This window comes from Apis florea, unplaced genomic scaffold (assembly GCF_048593485.1).
Source record: "Apis florea isolate Af1SG1 unplaced genomic scaffold, ASM4859348v1 contig_2272_pilon, whole genome shotgun sequence".
In the NCBI taxonomy this organism is placed as follows: domain Eukaryota; kingdom Metazoa; phylum Arthropoda; class Insecta; order Hymenoptera; family Apidae; genus Apis; species Apis florea.
This window is the reverse complement of record NW_028256549.1, coordinates 6798430-6812279: the sequence shown is the minus strand read 5'-3', so window position 1 is coordinate 6812279 and position 13850 is coordinate 6798430. Positions and strand designations below refer to the sequence as shown.

Below are 13850 nucleotides of genomic sequence, written 5' to 3'. Positions count from 1 at the left end.
ATCAAGAAATTCGAGCCGCAGAAAGGAAAAGAAAAACGAAGGCCGATTTTTCTTCAACTCGTTGCTGAAAGCAAGACGAAACAATCGGAAAAGTTTCCTCGAGAAGCCGAAAAAGAATTGAAAGCAGTCGAATCGGCGAATTCTTTATTTGCTCAACGAAACGAGCACTCAACAATTAGAAAGTTTCTCAAGCGCTCAACGGGAAAAAATCCTCTCTCGTTCGAAAAAAAAAAAAAAAATGGAGGATGAACACGTTGGCCGTTGAGAAACTCGCTAATCTCGTTCGGTTTTTCTTTCTACAATCGAGTTGAGATAAGTGGAGGAACTTCCGTCCGAGGAATTTTACTCGATTTATTCCACTATTTTTTATTAGATATGGATTTATTCAAAAAAAAAAAAAAAAAAAAAGTTTAATAGACGACTTTTATTTTAAAATTTTATCGAAAGTTTTCACAATTAATGTTTCTATTGGCAAAAATTTATTCTCAGTTCTTTGATCCCGCCAATTTTTTTTTCGTTTACTTTCGATTATTTTTCAGTTTATCTTTTGAGCTTTAAAATCGGCTTATCTATTATCATTAACATGTTATTATTATTGAATAATATTGATATTTATTTATATTATTATTGTGAAAATTTTAAAAATAAATAAAATTTTACACATCTATAATAATAATAAAATATATAATGCATAATTTTTATTTCAAAATATTAAATTGTTATCACGACATATGAGAATTGATCTTTTATGTATGATATTGTATTGAAAATTTATTTCTGATCATTCGATATATTTCCAATATTTATTCACCGAATTTTATAGTTTGTCGCGATTTATATTCCGAAATTAATCAAAATTTATCGAAAATTTTCCATTCGTTTACCATGGAAAACACATTATAAAATAGTTTCTTCGTTATATTTATTACGTACAACTTTTTAATTGAAACACAATTTTTTTTTATACTTCAAATATTGAAATCAATTGATATTATTTAGATATATTGAAAATTTATTCTTGATTATTCGATCAATTTCTCGACATTTATTCCGCAAATTTTCTACTCCATTGCGTTTTATATTGTCAAATATAATTCGATTCGAATATAATCGTTGTTTTTATTACACAATTTTTCTCCATGTCATTTTGATCATAAAATTTTTTAATCAAACATGATTCTTTTATCTCACAAATTTTCTATGAAATTGCAATATTACTATTATATCAATATTTTATCGAACGTGATCTATTTTACTTGTATATAATATATAAATAAAAGTTTGATAAAAGTTTTTCTATTTAAAACTGATTTTTATCGTAATTAATTACAATTTTAATTTCTAATCATTGCAAAAGGAAGTTTTAATTTTCATTCAATTATTTCACGATTATTGAAATGAGAGAATATAATAGATACGAAGAGCCGCCAGAAATTTTGCTCCTTTGCATAACGAAACTGTATTTCCTTTGACAAACGTTAATATGTACGAATAATGAATATTTAAAAAAGATAGAAGACAACTGAACTGAATATAAAAGTGAATATGAAATTTTAAACATTGCAAATAAATAATATAAATTCTATGAATTCTTGAAAAAATTTAACCTGAAATTTTTTTACAAGAAATATTCATATTATTAAATATCAATAATATTATAATAAGTTTATTTAAATAAATTTAAATGTGTGGAAACAAAAATAAATAATGATATATGTATAGTTTGTTTCAATAATTAATATAACAATTCCAAGTTTCAATAAATCACAATAATACTATAAAAGTTATATTAAATAAGTTGAAATTATATTTAAAATTATCTTAAATTTTCTCTGAAATAAATTTAATAATATATCTGAAATTAAGCAAAAATTACATTTTAAACTAAAAATGTATCTATAATTACATCTAGAATTAACTTAAAATTTCATCTATGATCAAGTTCAAATTAGGCTAAAGTCTCTTCTAAAATAATAAACGTGATAAAATTACATCTGAAATTAACCTAAAACTTTATCAAGATTTATATGTTAAATTAGCTTAAAATTAATCTATAATTACATCTGAAAACATTAACATTTAAAATTTTTCTTCAAATTAATTTAAAATTAACCAAATGTAGGTAACAATTTGTATAAAATCACGAAACACATTACACGCGAAACAATAGAACCAAATAAAAATTTCCATATCATTAATCTCGGTTTACTTGAAAATCGATTCGAATCGATTCGTGATAATTGATTCGTTGTTTTCATTCGCGACTATCACGCCACCAGATCGTGCAATTCTTTGTATATCCCATTGTCGTCTGCGAATCGAAAAGCTCGAAGATCGAAGATAATAGTCGAACATCGAACGTCGATTGCACTGCCACCTAGTAACGATGCAATATAGATATAGGAAGCAGTGGTGATGCAAGAGGATGGAAAAGGATGGAAGAGAAGGCAGAGCATCGCTTTCATCTCAAAGACAGAAGAGAGAGAAGCTTCTGCGAACGACACGCCGAGGACAAAAGAAACGAACTTCCTCTCTCTGGCCATCGCAATGAAGAAGTGGAAAGGGAACGAAGAAAAATGGATGGCCCTGCTTCGACGAGCCCTTTAAGAGAAGAGAGAGAGAGGTATAGGAAGAGCGAGAAGTAAGAAGGACTTTGGCCGATAACAATAAGGTGTTAATTAAGCAGCTGGTAAAGAGAGGCGGCTTGGTTAATTCCAGAAGTTGAATGGAAATAGCTCAGGGTATGAAAGGGGCGCGTGCCAGCTTACTGCCAGGATACGTTCCTTCTTTTGTCTTTATCCTTTTGCTATCTCTTTTTCAATTTCTTTTTTTTTTTCCTTTGTTCTCTTTTTCTCCAGCTTAAATACCGGGTCAATGACATAGAAATTTTTGTATAGTTTGACACTTTTTGAGGGTAATTGAGCGTTACATATGAAAAATGAATTTACATGAATTGTGAGGTTAGTAATTTCAAATGTCATTTTAGATTCATATTACATCACATGATTTCCTTAGGTTGATTTGAGATATAATTTTAAATAATTTTAATTATTAATTAATTGATTAATTAATTTATTATAAATACAGTTTCAGCTATATTTTTAAAAAGTTTAGATTAATTTAAAATGTAGTTTTTAAAGCTTTAAATTAATTTTAAAAATAATTTTATATTAATTTTAGAGAAGATTAAGTTGAAGTATATAATTTTTAATTTAAAAATTCTTGATAAAATTTAAGAATTAATATTAGAATACTAAATATAAACAATTTTTGTGACATTGCTAAGATTTATTAGAATATTATTTTTCAATTGAATTTTTTATTATATATAGCATTGTATTTTCTCTCTTTTTTTTTTCTTTTCACTTTTCATTTTTAGATTAACTTCAAATATGTTTTAAATTTTGAAAAAGAATCTGGAATTTGAGGTTAAATTATAACACAGATATTTTAATGGAATTATTGAAATATGTGTTCCTTTTATACATTCCTTTTTTTTTTTTTTTTTTTTTGAAAGTGAAATTTGGAAAAAAATTTATAACGATTCTTTTCAATTCTTTTTCAATTCTACTTCAATTTTTTATTTTTCAAATTAATTCGTATTTGACTTATTTGATTTTAAATCAGAAATTTTCAATATTTAATCTATATTTTCTTCGATATTCTCTATACACAAAAAAAAATTAAATTGCAAATAAAAAAAATATTCCAAAAACAATTATTTCTTTATTAATCAAATTTCTTCTTAGAACGAAAAGCATTTTCATCCTATTAATAACACAAAGAGTAAAACAACAATTACAGCTTCGAGGATTGTTTCACGAAATCACTTTCACACTCTGTGAAAAGTGGACAAAGCAGTTCATAATTTCCCAAGTGGATTATAAATTACAATAAAAATACGCAATGAGTTTGCCAGTTTTATTATATTCAGGCTACGTGTAGAAATAAAAAGGGGATAAACAAAAGGAGGAGGGAAGAGAAAGCAGAGAAGAATAACTTGGAATCGGATCGATCATCAATTATCTCGAGGGTTGTCCGTAAAATAGCCGGCAACTGTCGTGCTGTATCAGAGATGAGACGAGCGAGACTAATCCTCTTTTCGCCGGTTTTCCCGCAGCTAGGAAACAAAACCGGGTCTTTCGGATCAATGGCGGACTTGTCGTGTAACGCTCTCGTCGATCGATTCGGTGATTTGAACCGGGACGCCATCGTTCCTCCTCGTTTAATCCGGTTGTTCCGCCACGGAATGGAATTAATAGCACGGAATAAAATGTTCCGGCGTTATTCACGGAGGACAGTAGACCGCAGCCGGAAACCAAAGCGTAATTAAATAGAAGACCGTTCGATCTGCTGTAGTACCGATCGTTTAATTTCGATTTATCGCCTCGCTCGGTCACCGCCATCTTGAAACATGGCGGACTTCCGCGGTTTCCAGGGATGCCAATCGTTGAACGTCTAATATGAGTGGATTAAAAGATTAAACTTGCTTCTTTTTATTATTATTCAGAATTCGATTATAGATTTATTAGGAATTAGGTGATTTCTTATATTATTTCAATATATGATGTGAAAAAGTTGGATTAGGTTAATTTTTCCTTTTTTTTTTTATTATTAGTAAAGTTATTATCATGTAATACGATAAATAAATAATACGATTTTATTAAAAATTAGCATGTATACATGTATGCTAATGTGTTTTGATGATTATAATAATTTAAGTTTTTTTATTAATTAAATGTTTAATTACAACATGTTCAGTGGATTTATTAATTTTTTTCCTCAATTAATTTCTTATTTTAATTTTAAATTTAATATCAATAGCGATTCTAACAGATATTTCAATTTCGAAGATCTTTTTATCAATTTTTTAGTCATTTTAAAACTTTGGAAACTAATAAACCAAAATATAGTACCAAATAATAGAATGTAATTAAAATTTGTCAAAATTGTGGAAATTAAAGCAATAAAAGGAAAAAATTTTTTTCAATATTTAAATGCAACGAATTTATGACTATCAAAAGTCCCTTCCATTGACCCCTTTTTTTAATATTTTCCTCCAAAATTAATTTATTGCAACAGATACCAGGCACTTTGATTTTTTCTTTGGAAATTTCTTTCTTTCTTTCTCTCTCTCTTTTTTCTTTTTTTTTTTTTTAACTCCTTACCAGCCGTTTTCCTGGACTTTATTTTCTCGTAAAGCTTTGCTCTCCGCGTTACTTTTTTAACGAGTAGCTGGGGGTATAAAGACCGTTCCGTGAGAAGAGAAGCTTTTAGGAACACAGTACCGATTCAAAAACTCACTCCGCTAGGCAGGATTTTAGGGACGTCGAGCAATTCAAATTCAGATCAAGGTTAATCTCCTTTCGGCGTAAAAAGGAGGAACTTGGTAGTGACGGGAGTGTCTTTCTAAAAGGAATTCTTTAGTTTCAACGGGAATAAGGATGGGTCTCATTTAAAGTAGTTTCGACATAATTACAGCCACTGTTCTTCTGTGCCGTGTCAGTGAGATTTTTATAAAAAAAGTGCGTATTTTAAAATGATCAATTTTTCGACCATTGAAAAAAAGGATTTGATTAAATTTGATTTAATTCTTCAGTTATTATTTTTACGGATACAGTGTTGCATTGATATTTTGATTAAAACAGATTTAAAGGATTTTTTTGTAGAAATTACACAAGTATAAATTTAAAAGAAGATTAGATTATTAGACAATAAATGAAAATTGTGAGTGATTATAAAGAATGCGAGTTAAATTTAAAAAGTAATAATGATTTATAGGTTAGATTAAAAGATTAATAAAATGAACGGAACAACAATTGAATTTTATCTTAAAATAAAATCACAAAAAATTTCAACGGACAAAATTTCCATCGATCCATCACAATGCTCACAAGAGGAATACATAGGGATAGAGAAAAAATACAAAGGAAAAAAATAAATCAAAACAAATTAAAAGGAGAAAGCAAAAAAAAAAAAAAAAGAAAAGAAGGAACTTCATTATCGACCGATCTCTTCATTCGAATTCCCTTTCAACTCGCGATTTTTCCCGCCATTCTTCCAATTCCACGATTCCGTCAATGCCAGCAGCTTAATTATTCCACATTAAAAATAACCGAGAGCCACGGAATGAAAGCGAGATAAGCAATTCAGATTATTCGGTTCCCTTCTGCCTTCGGTCTCTTTTACCTCTTGGTTCATTGTAGAAAGAGAAAAAAAAAAGATTTGAGGATAGAAAGAGAAAGGGACGATCCGAGGGAGATCGAAAGATAAAGGAGCAGTCAGCGATTAACGTTGCCTCGTGCAAGAAGCGCGGAAATCCTCTCGTCCGGAGGTAAACTTTTTTAATTTCGAACATCCGTGGAAATTATCCACTAACTTCGCGAAGGTTTACTACTAGCCATCGCCACTCTTCTCTGGTCCACCCCTCCGCCTAGACACGCCTCATCCACGGAAACCTGGTATTCAAATTAACCAGAAAGTTCATCTCCTCTATTCGTTTTAATAGGTACAGGTCTAGCAGGAGGAAAAATTAAGTTTCCCTAGAAGAGGTTGGGTTGTAATGAAATAATAAGGCGAGATAAAGAGATTTTTAAGATATGTCCATCGACAAATTGGACCAGCAGGATTTGCTTTACAAAAGGAATATGAAATATGAAATTGTTGAAACTATTAAAAAATTAATCTGACGTGAGAAGAGAGTGAACAAAAGAATATTGTATTATTAAAACTGTTTTAAGAGGTGAATTTAATGCATTATAAGAGAATAAACAAAGGAATATTATATTCTTAAGAAATATATAATTTTATTGGATAAATTTAATGTGTTATAAGAGATTGAGTAATATTCTATTCATAAAATATTCTTAATTGTAAAAAGATGAATTGAACGTATTATAAAAGAATAAATAGAGAAGTATTATATTCTTAAAGAATATAATTTTGATTGATTAAGACAAAATTTCTAGAAATAATAAAAATAAAATAATGATAGACAGAAACATTTATATGATATATTCGATTAGCTAGTGTTAAAGTAAATGGTTAAGACTATTAAGAGATAAAGCTAATGATGTATGATATAAAAGACTTTACTGTTAAAGAATACTTATAACCTTAGTTTATTATTAAAAAATATAATGTGAATATTGATAATATTTATGGGAATAATGCTGGATAAAAGGATTTATAAGATCAGTTCTATTGTGCATTGACAAATTGAATAATGTATTGTGTGTTGATGAATAAAGATTGAGATTGTTGAAACTCTTCTGTTGGGATTATTGAGAGATAAATCTATTGTGTTAAAACTCTTTTACGTATTCTCTTAAATACTATTCTTCTTAGAATTAAATATATTATTGTTATTGATAAAAAAGTAGAAATAAAGTTATGAATAGAGAAATTAGTAAGATATATTCTATTGACCAATTCGAAAATAATTAAAAAATGATACAAAAATAGATGTTAATAACAAAATGAAAAAGATGAAAATATATTGGAATAAAGTTTTAACTTTCGATACAATAATAAATAAATAATCTATCCATCACATTTTTTTCATCTGCTTAAAAACGTTGCTAAAAAATTGTATATCTTAAATACAATTGCATTGTAATGCAACAAATAAAACATTCGCACCAAAAATAGAAACTTCAAATCTAACCTAACCTAAAATAAGAAACATACTTAAACTTCAAAGCAAATATTAAAAATCACAAATAACAATCCAACAACATAACTGTGTACAACAATGTACAACAAATAAGATGTACAACAATACAATACCAATAACTATGCACGTGAAAGGAATAGCAAACATTTATTGTTGAAATCACGAATTCTGCAACGTGAACGAGAAAACGCTTCGCTCGCACGATTTAAAGGGACACGTCGATGTCCATAAACAGTGGAACGATAAATGGGAAGGAGAATAGGTTAGAAAAAGAGAAAACACGAACGATGGAAGGGAGATGGTAAAATCTTGACGGACGAATTGAAAGGGAAAAGTTGCAAGAGTTCCTCCGCAATTCGATTCCATTTATCGTTTCCAACATTCACGAGTGGTCATAAATTTTCGAAAGCATCAGAAATCCCTCCTATCTCCTCCCTTGGTCAGAATAAACGTTGTATTGTTTGCTTCGAAGGGAGGTATGTGTCATTCTGGATAGTTTTCGACTTCGAACCCAAGAAAACAAGAAAACCGATGCAACGCACCGGAAACGAAGTGTAAATCTTGCTGGTAATTCGTTATTGGTGGTACGAGCAGGATAGTTCTTCGTGAAGGGACGAGTTTGATACGCTGTTTTTTACAAAAATTTTGAATTGATTGGATAACAGAATGAAAAAAAGTGTGTGATTATTTTCGGATAATGAAGTAAATAGAAATAAAAGAGAAAATGAAGAAAAATGAAAAAATATGACAGATCTATGAATTCAATTGTATGTAATATATTTTTGCAAAGAAAAATTTTTTGCTTTAAATTTACTTGATATAATTAAAAATATATAATTAATTCCTTGAATGATCAGTATTAAATTTAGATAAATCTGTAATTCCTAATCTCAATTTTGAGGTTAATCCTTGTCCTATACTTTTTGATATAATTACATCTTTTTATTGTTAAAAAATTATGCTATTTCATTTTATTTTTATGTTAAATACTTTTAACACTTTTGATTTAGTAAAATTCTTAATATAAAAAAAAAAAACATGATTAAAAAATTCTAAATTTTTAAATATTAAAATAAAACTAGAAATTGAAACATAAAAATTGAAAGATATTAGAGAGATGTTGATTCCATAATATCAGTCGTCATTAAACATAGCACCATATAAAATATTTCTTTACAAACACTTGAAAGTATAATAACCGGATATTCGCGAACAATGTGGTGAACGTGGCTTCTGAATTAATCGTTTATAAGATAAAAGAGCTCGTTTGACAAAGGATTGATCCTTCGATCGAGTTTTATTCCGTTGAAACGTTTCATCCCGCTCGTTGTAGAATGCAAATGGAAGATGAAACAATCGGTTTTGCTTAGAGTATCGATTGTAAAACTGTTCGAAATTGGCTGGTTATCTCGTTGAAGTGTCGAAATGAAAGGACCAGGATCTTAAATACTGGTGTAATGAAAATGGGCAAATGAATTAATTATTTCTTCGAACAGTGAATAACAAATCGAATGACATCGAATAACAAAAATAATATTTAAGAATAAATATAGAATATTTTAAAGTCATTTATTCTATCAAACTATAGAAAAATAAATTATAAAAAAATAAAGACACACACAATTTGTTTCTTTTGTAATTCTGCCTTGCCATCAAGTTTGAAAAACATTTTACATCATTGATAGTAGTAATCATTTATATTAATATTATCGTTAATAGCACTAAATTATTGCAATGTTATCATTAGTTCGTTTTAACAGAATAATAACACCATCGATGATGTTGATACGTCGTTAAAAAAAGAAAGGAAAGAAAGATTTCGAATAGGATGTAATTCCTTTTTATAATCTTCGTTATTTCTTCGAAACGTTCATTGTTTCCAGGATTCTGTGATCGGTCGGATAAAAAACGATCTTTCGTTACGATACGAATTTTTCGGGGTCAAACGGTTCATTTGCCACGTTTGGAGAATTCCACGGATTCGAAGTAACTTCGGGGAATGAAAAGGGAGGGAGGGGGGGGTGAAAAAAGAAAGAAAAAAGAGAGAATTGACCCGAGAAGTTACGGCCCCGCCACGATCTAAAATATTCAAGAGATTCGAGAACTACGAAAGTGGAAATGGGTCAATTTCTCTTATCAAAAAGTATCCTCCGATCTCTGTGAAAGAAATAGAAATGTGTTACTGATTCGATCATTCGATTCGCGGAAAGAGACACTAAACTCTGATGATATTCAAAAGTAAATTCAAATAAGGTAAAATATAATACAGCAGATGTGAGAATTGAATGTTCATTATCGTATTTTGAGTCAATGAATGAATTCACCAAATTCTTCTTTCGTTCCAAGAATTTAACAAAACTTTTCAATCATATATGAATAATATTATTATTTTCTTCTATGAAAAAACTAACTTTCATTGCTAAATAGTTTATTTTTCAAATTCTCATTAATTTATATTTTAAATTCAATTTATTTCTCTGTATTAATCTATCGTTTCATTGTAATAATACGATCTACGATTCTTTATTCTAAATTTCCAAAAGTTTAATTAATTACAATAATATTCTCTTCTTACATAATAAAAGAAAAAAGAGGCTAGTTTCCATCATTAAAGATAATTTCTAATCTTATTAATCATGTTTTAATTCATTGAACCTATAAATGACTTTCAATGGCAAAAATATATATTTAATATAAATTTGCAGCAATTATAAATATCGCCACAATACGAATAACATTTTTCTGACAAACATTATAAAAATACCCGGGTTTCAACCTCAATAACCTCATTTAATTCAATGACCACTTGCTCTATTCGATGTAAACACTAATAATAAAATATTTCAAATAATATTATATAAATACTTAATACTCTTGCAAGTGTTCTTGTGCTGTTCATAAAGTCCTTCGTTCTGTAAACTTTTTTCCTACTAAAAAAAAAAAAAAAAAAGAAAAGAAAAATTAACACCTCTAACAAAAAACGACAAATCGAAAGAAGTTCATTGAGCTCCAGAACAACTTGTACACCGTGTATCGATCCCGACATAATGTTGTGCGCGGCGACTGACTTATTGACAAAGTGATAGAGTCGGTGGGTGGCTCGAGGATTCAGCGTCGAGAGGGTTGCACACACAGAGGCGTCCCCTTAGGAGTTATGCAGAATTATTTCTGCGTTTGCCTGTCGAGCATCACTCCCTCCCCAAACTCTCTTTCACGAGTTCAAGAGCACGAGGAATCAAGGGTCGAGTTGAAATTTGCGTTGATATTCGATTTGGAAATTAAAAGATGTTCGAGAGGAAGGATGCTTCCGTTAATTTAATTAAGGGAAGAGCGGAAGTTGGGGAATAATTCTTCGCTTGTGATTTTTAACTACCCTTTGCACTATCCCTGCACCCATTCGAGAGTCTCAGAGTAGAGATTCGCTTTGCTTGTAACATTGAACGAAGGATTGGACGATCGAAATCTTTTGAAAGTGAAATTTTTGGAAAATTGGCGCAGAATGGCATCTCGTTTTTGAATATCTTTCACATGAAAATCGATGTACGAGAACATTTTGGATCAGATAAGTAGAGGTGTATAGTGTACTAAAGGTGTGAAGAATTCAAAATATTTAAAGTGGATAAAATGAATTTTACCGCGATGATGTTAGATCATTGTTGTTTTCAATTTTTCTTGTATATTTGAAGCCCCATTTTCGAAGAGATTAAATTTGTTCTAATGTTCTATTTTCAATATTTTCATTTAAATACATATTATTCATTGTCATCTGAATAATATATTACGAGCAATTAGAATAATAATTGTTAATTAATTGATCCAATTTATGGATATTATATACATTCACGCGTATGTCTCGAAGATTTTCAATTTTTTGTGTCAAATTATTGAAGTGGCATTGACAAATAAAAATAAGTGTATCACAAATGCTTTATTTTACGAAGAGTACAAAAAATTAAGGAAACTTTTCATTAACACAATTTAAGTAATGATATATCAAAAAAAAAAAATAAATAAATAAATAACTTGTGTTTCAAAATTAAATAAAACAGAAATGAATGCATAAAATAATTAAAGTTATCTCGAGGAGGAATTTCAGACCGCAGAAACAACTCCTGTTCGAGGATTCAATAGTAATCAGTTCTTAACATCCCCCCCCCCCCTCTTCGAAACCCTTCTCTCAAGCTCCCCAAGCGAGTTACTATTCAGAATACCCTTTCGAAACCTCGCTCGACCCTCCTAAGCCGCCCCAAAACACCGCTATCGTTCCAACCCCGATCCACTTCCCAAAATTCCTTTCAAACACCGGGTCACTTCTCACCCATACAGCCCGATTTTCTGCACCCTGTCCTCTCGAGAACTAGTTCAGCCAAAGTTTCAAAGATCTGTGTGATCCGTCCCTTGGAAGCAGTTGATTTTTTGATCGAAATTTCAGAGAAGTTTTGTTTTTTGTAATTGTTACAGTAATCCTTGGTAATTTTAATTCAATATGGAATATCGTAATCTGATTTGATTCGTGTCATCTTCGAAGATTAAACATATGATTTAAGTTGTATTTTTGAAATACAAAACGATTTTCGGATGAATTATATACATATAAGTTAAAACTATGTTTGTTATTTATAAAATTTGCCATACAAAATAGTTTTCAGTACAATTTCAAAAGTAAAACAATTTTCTATTCTTTGATCATACTTTTTAATTTGCATTGCTTGGATTGCAGATCTAAGGATATCGTTGATAAAAAAAAAAAGGAACATAATACTCGACGATTGTGATATAAGATAATTGAATTATCGATTGAAGCTTTCATTACATCGACTTACATTATTCGTGAATCTTTCTCTGATTTACCTATCATTTATCTATCTAATTCACAATCATCTTTCAACGAGCTTCTTCCTCCATCAGACAAAAGATCTTCTAAGCCCACACTCTCCCCCCCTATCTCTACCTCATTGACCCATTAAAAACTTCGTAGAACCTTCGTACAACGACACGATTGCATTTTCCCCGAAGAAAGGCGGACAGGAGACGAGTAAAGCCAGGAGAGAAGTTACGTTCGAGGGTGGTGTGTCAGTGGGGTGGTTGTGATATCATTACCCTCGAGTCTAAATTCCGGTACACGTAAGTAAGCGTATGGAGGAATATGATACGCCGGCTGACACGGCGGGCTTGTCTTATGAAACGTCGTGCAACCCCCCACGGATGAGCACAATATCAACCCCCGACTCGTGGTGGAATATCTTCCCTATATATAGAACAATGCCACGTCGCCGTTGAATGAAATCCGCCAAGATTTTCGACTCTCGTGAAATTCGGATATATATCAGAATCAAGCAAAAGTCGAGTTATAAAATTGTGAAATTAAAGTTTGTGGAAATGGAAAACTAATATATGCTAAATTTATTCTCTATATATAATTCGTATTAGTGTAAGAAAAAATTAAAAATTTTGTCAAAAATCAAAATCCGCTCAAGAAGTAGGAGAAATTGTGCCGTTGAAGCCAATTTTTGTTTCATCCCGATATCTCAATTGGTTGCTGAAATATGAGGATTCAAAGTATCCTGTAGCGTTTTGTAGAGATTAGGAATGGATCTAGTGACTTATATTTTTCCCTAGAAATATGCGCCACGTTCTCCACTCGTCTGCAGTTTAGGGATAGGTTAATGAGACGAGCAAAAGATCTGAGTGAGCGACAAAGACAAAGATGGTAAACGGAAAAAAAATTAGCTTTTCGTTTACACGACGATATCTTGGGAGCCAGAAGTCGGTTCGGAATGAACGAAAAAGAGTTTTAAAGGATAAGGTTTCACGCTTCCAATGATCGCTTATTCGTTAACCGGAAATCACTATCTTCGAAGTTATAACGATTTGAAGTTTTTCTAATTTTAATAGAGTTTATACGACGATGTAGTCGAGAAGTATCGAAAAAGCATTTTAAAGCGTAAACTTCTAATAGGTTTTCATCTATTAATTGGAATATCAGCGATTTAAATCTTTTTCTAATTTTAATAGAGTTTAATCGTACTTTTAAAATAAAATTGTTGACATATATTTCTTTTTATTTCTGAAAAAATATTGCTTACAACGATCTTGGAGATCAACGATGTTTTAAAGATTATTTAAAACACAACAATCTTTATTAAAGCTTGAAAAAAGTATATTATACTTTTTT

At 30.1% G+C, this 13850-nt stretch overlaps 1 protein-coding gene across 3 annotated transcripts in view; it reads left to right on the top strand.

Annotated features, from left to right (window-relative positions):
- The window catches only part of Sdc (Syndecan), a 160728-nt gene that overhangs the window by 110732 nt on the left and 36146 nt on the right, over positions 1-13850 (top strand). The window lies entirely within an intron of this gene.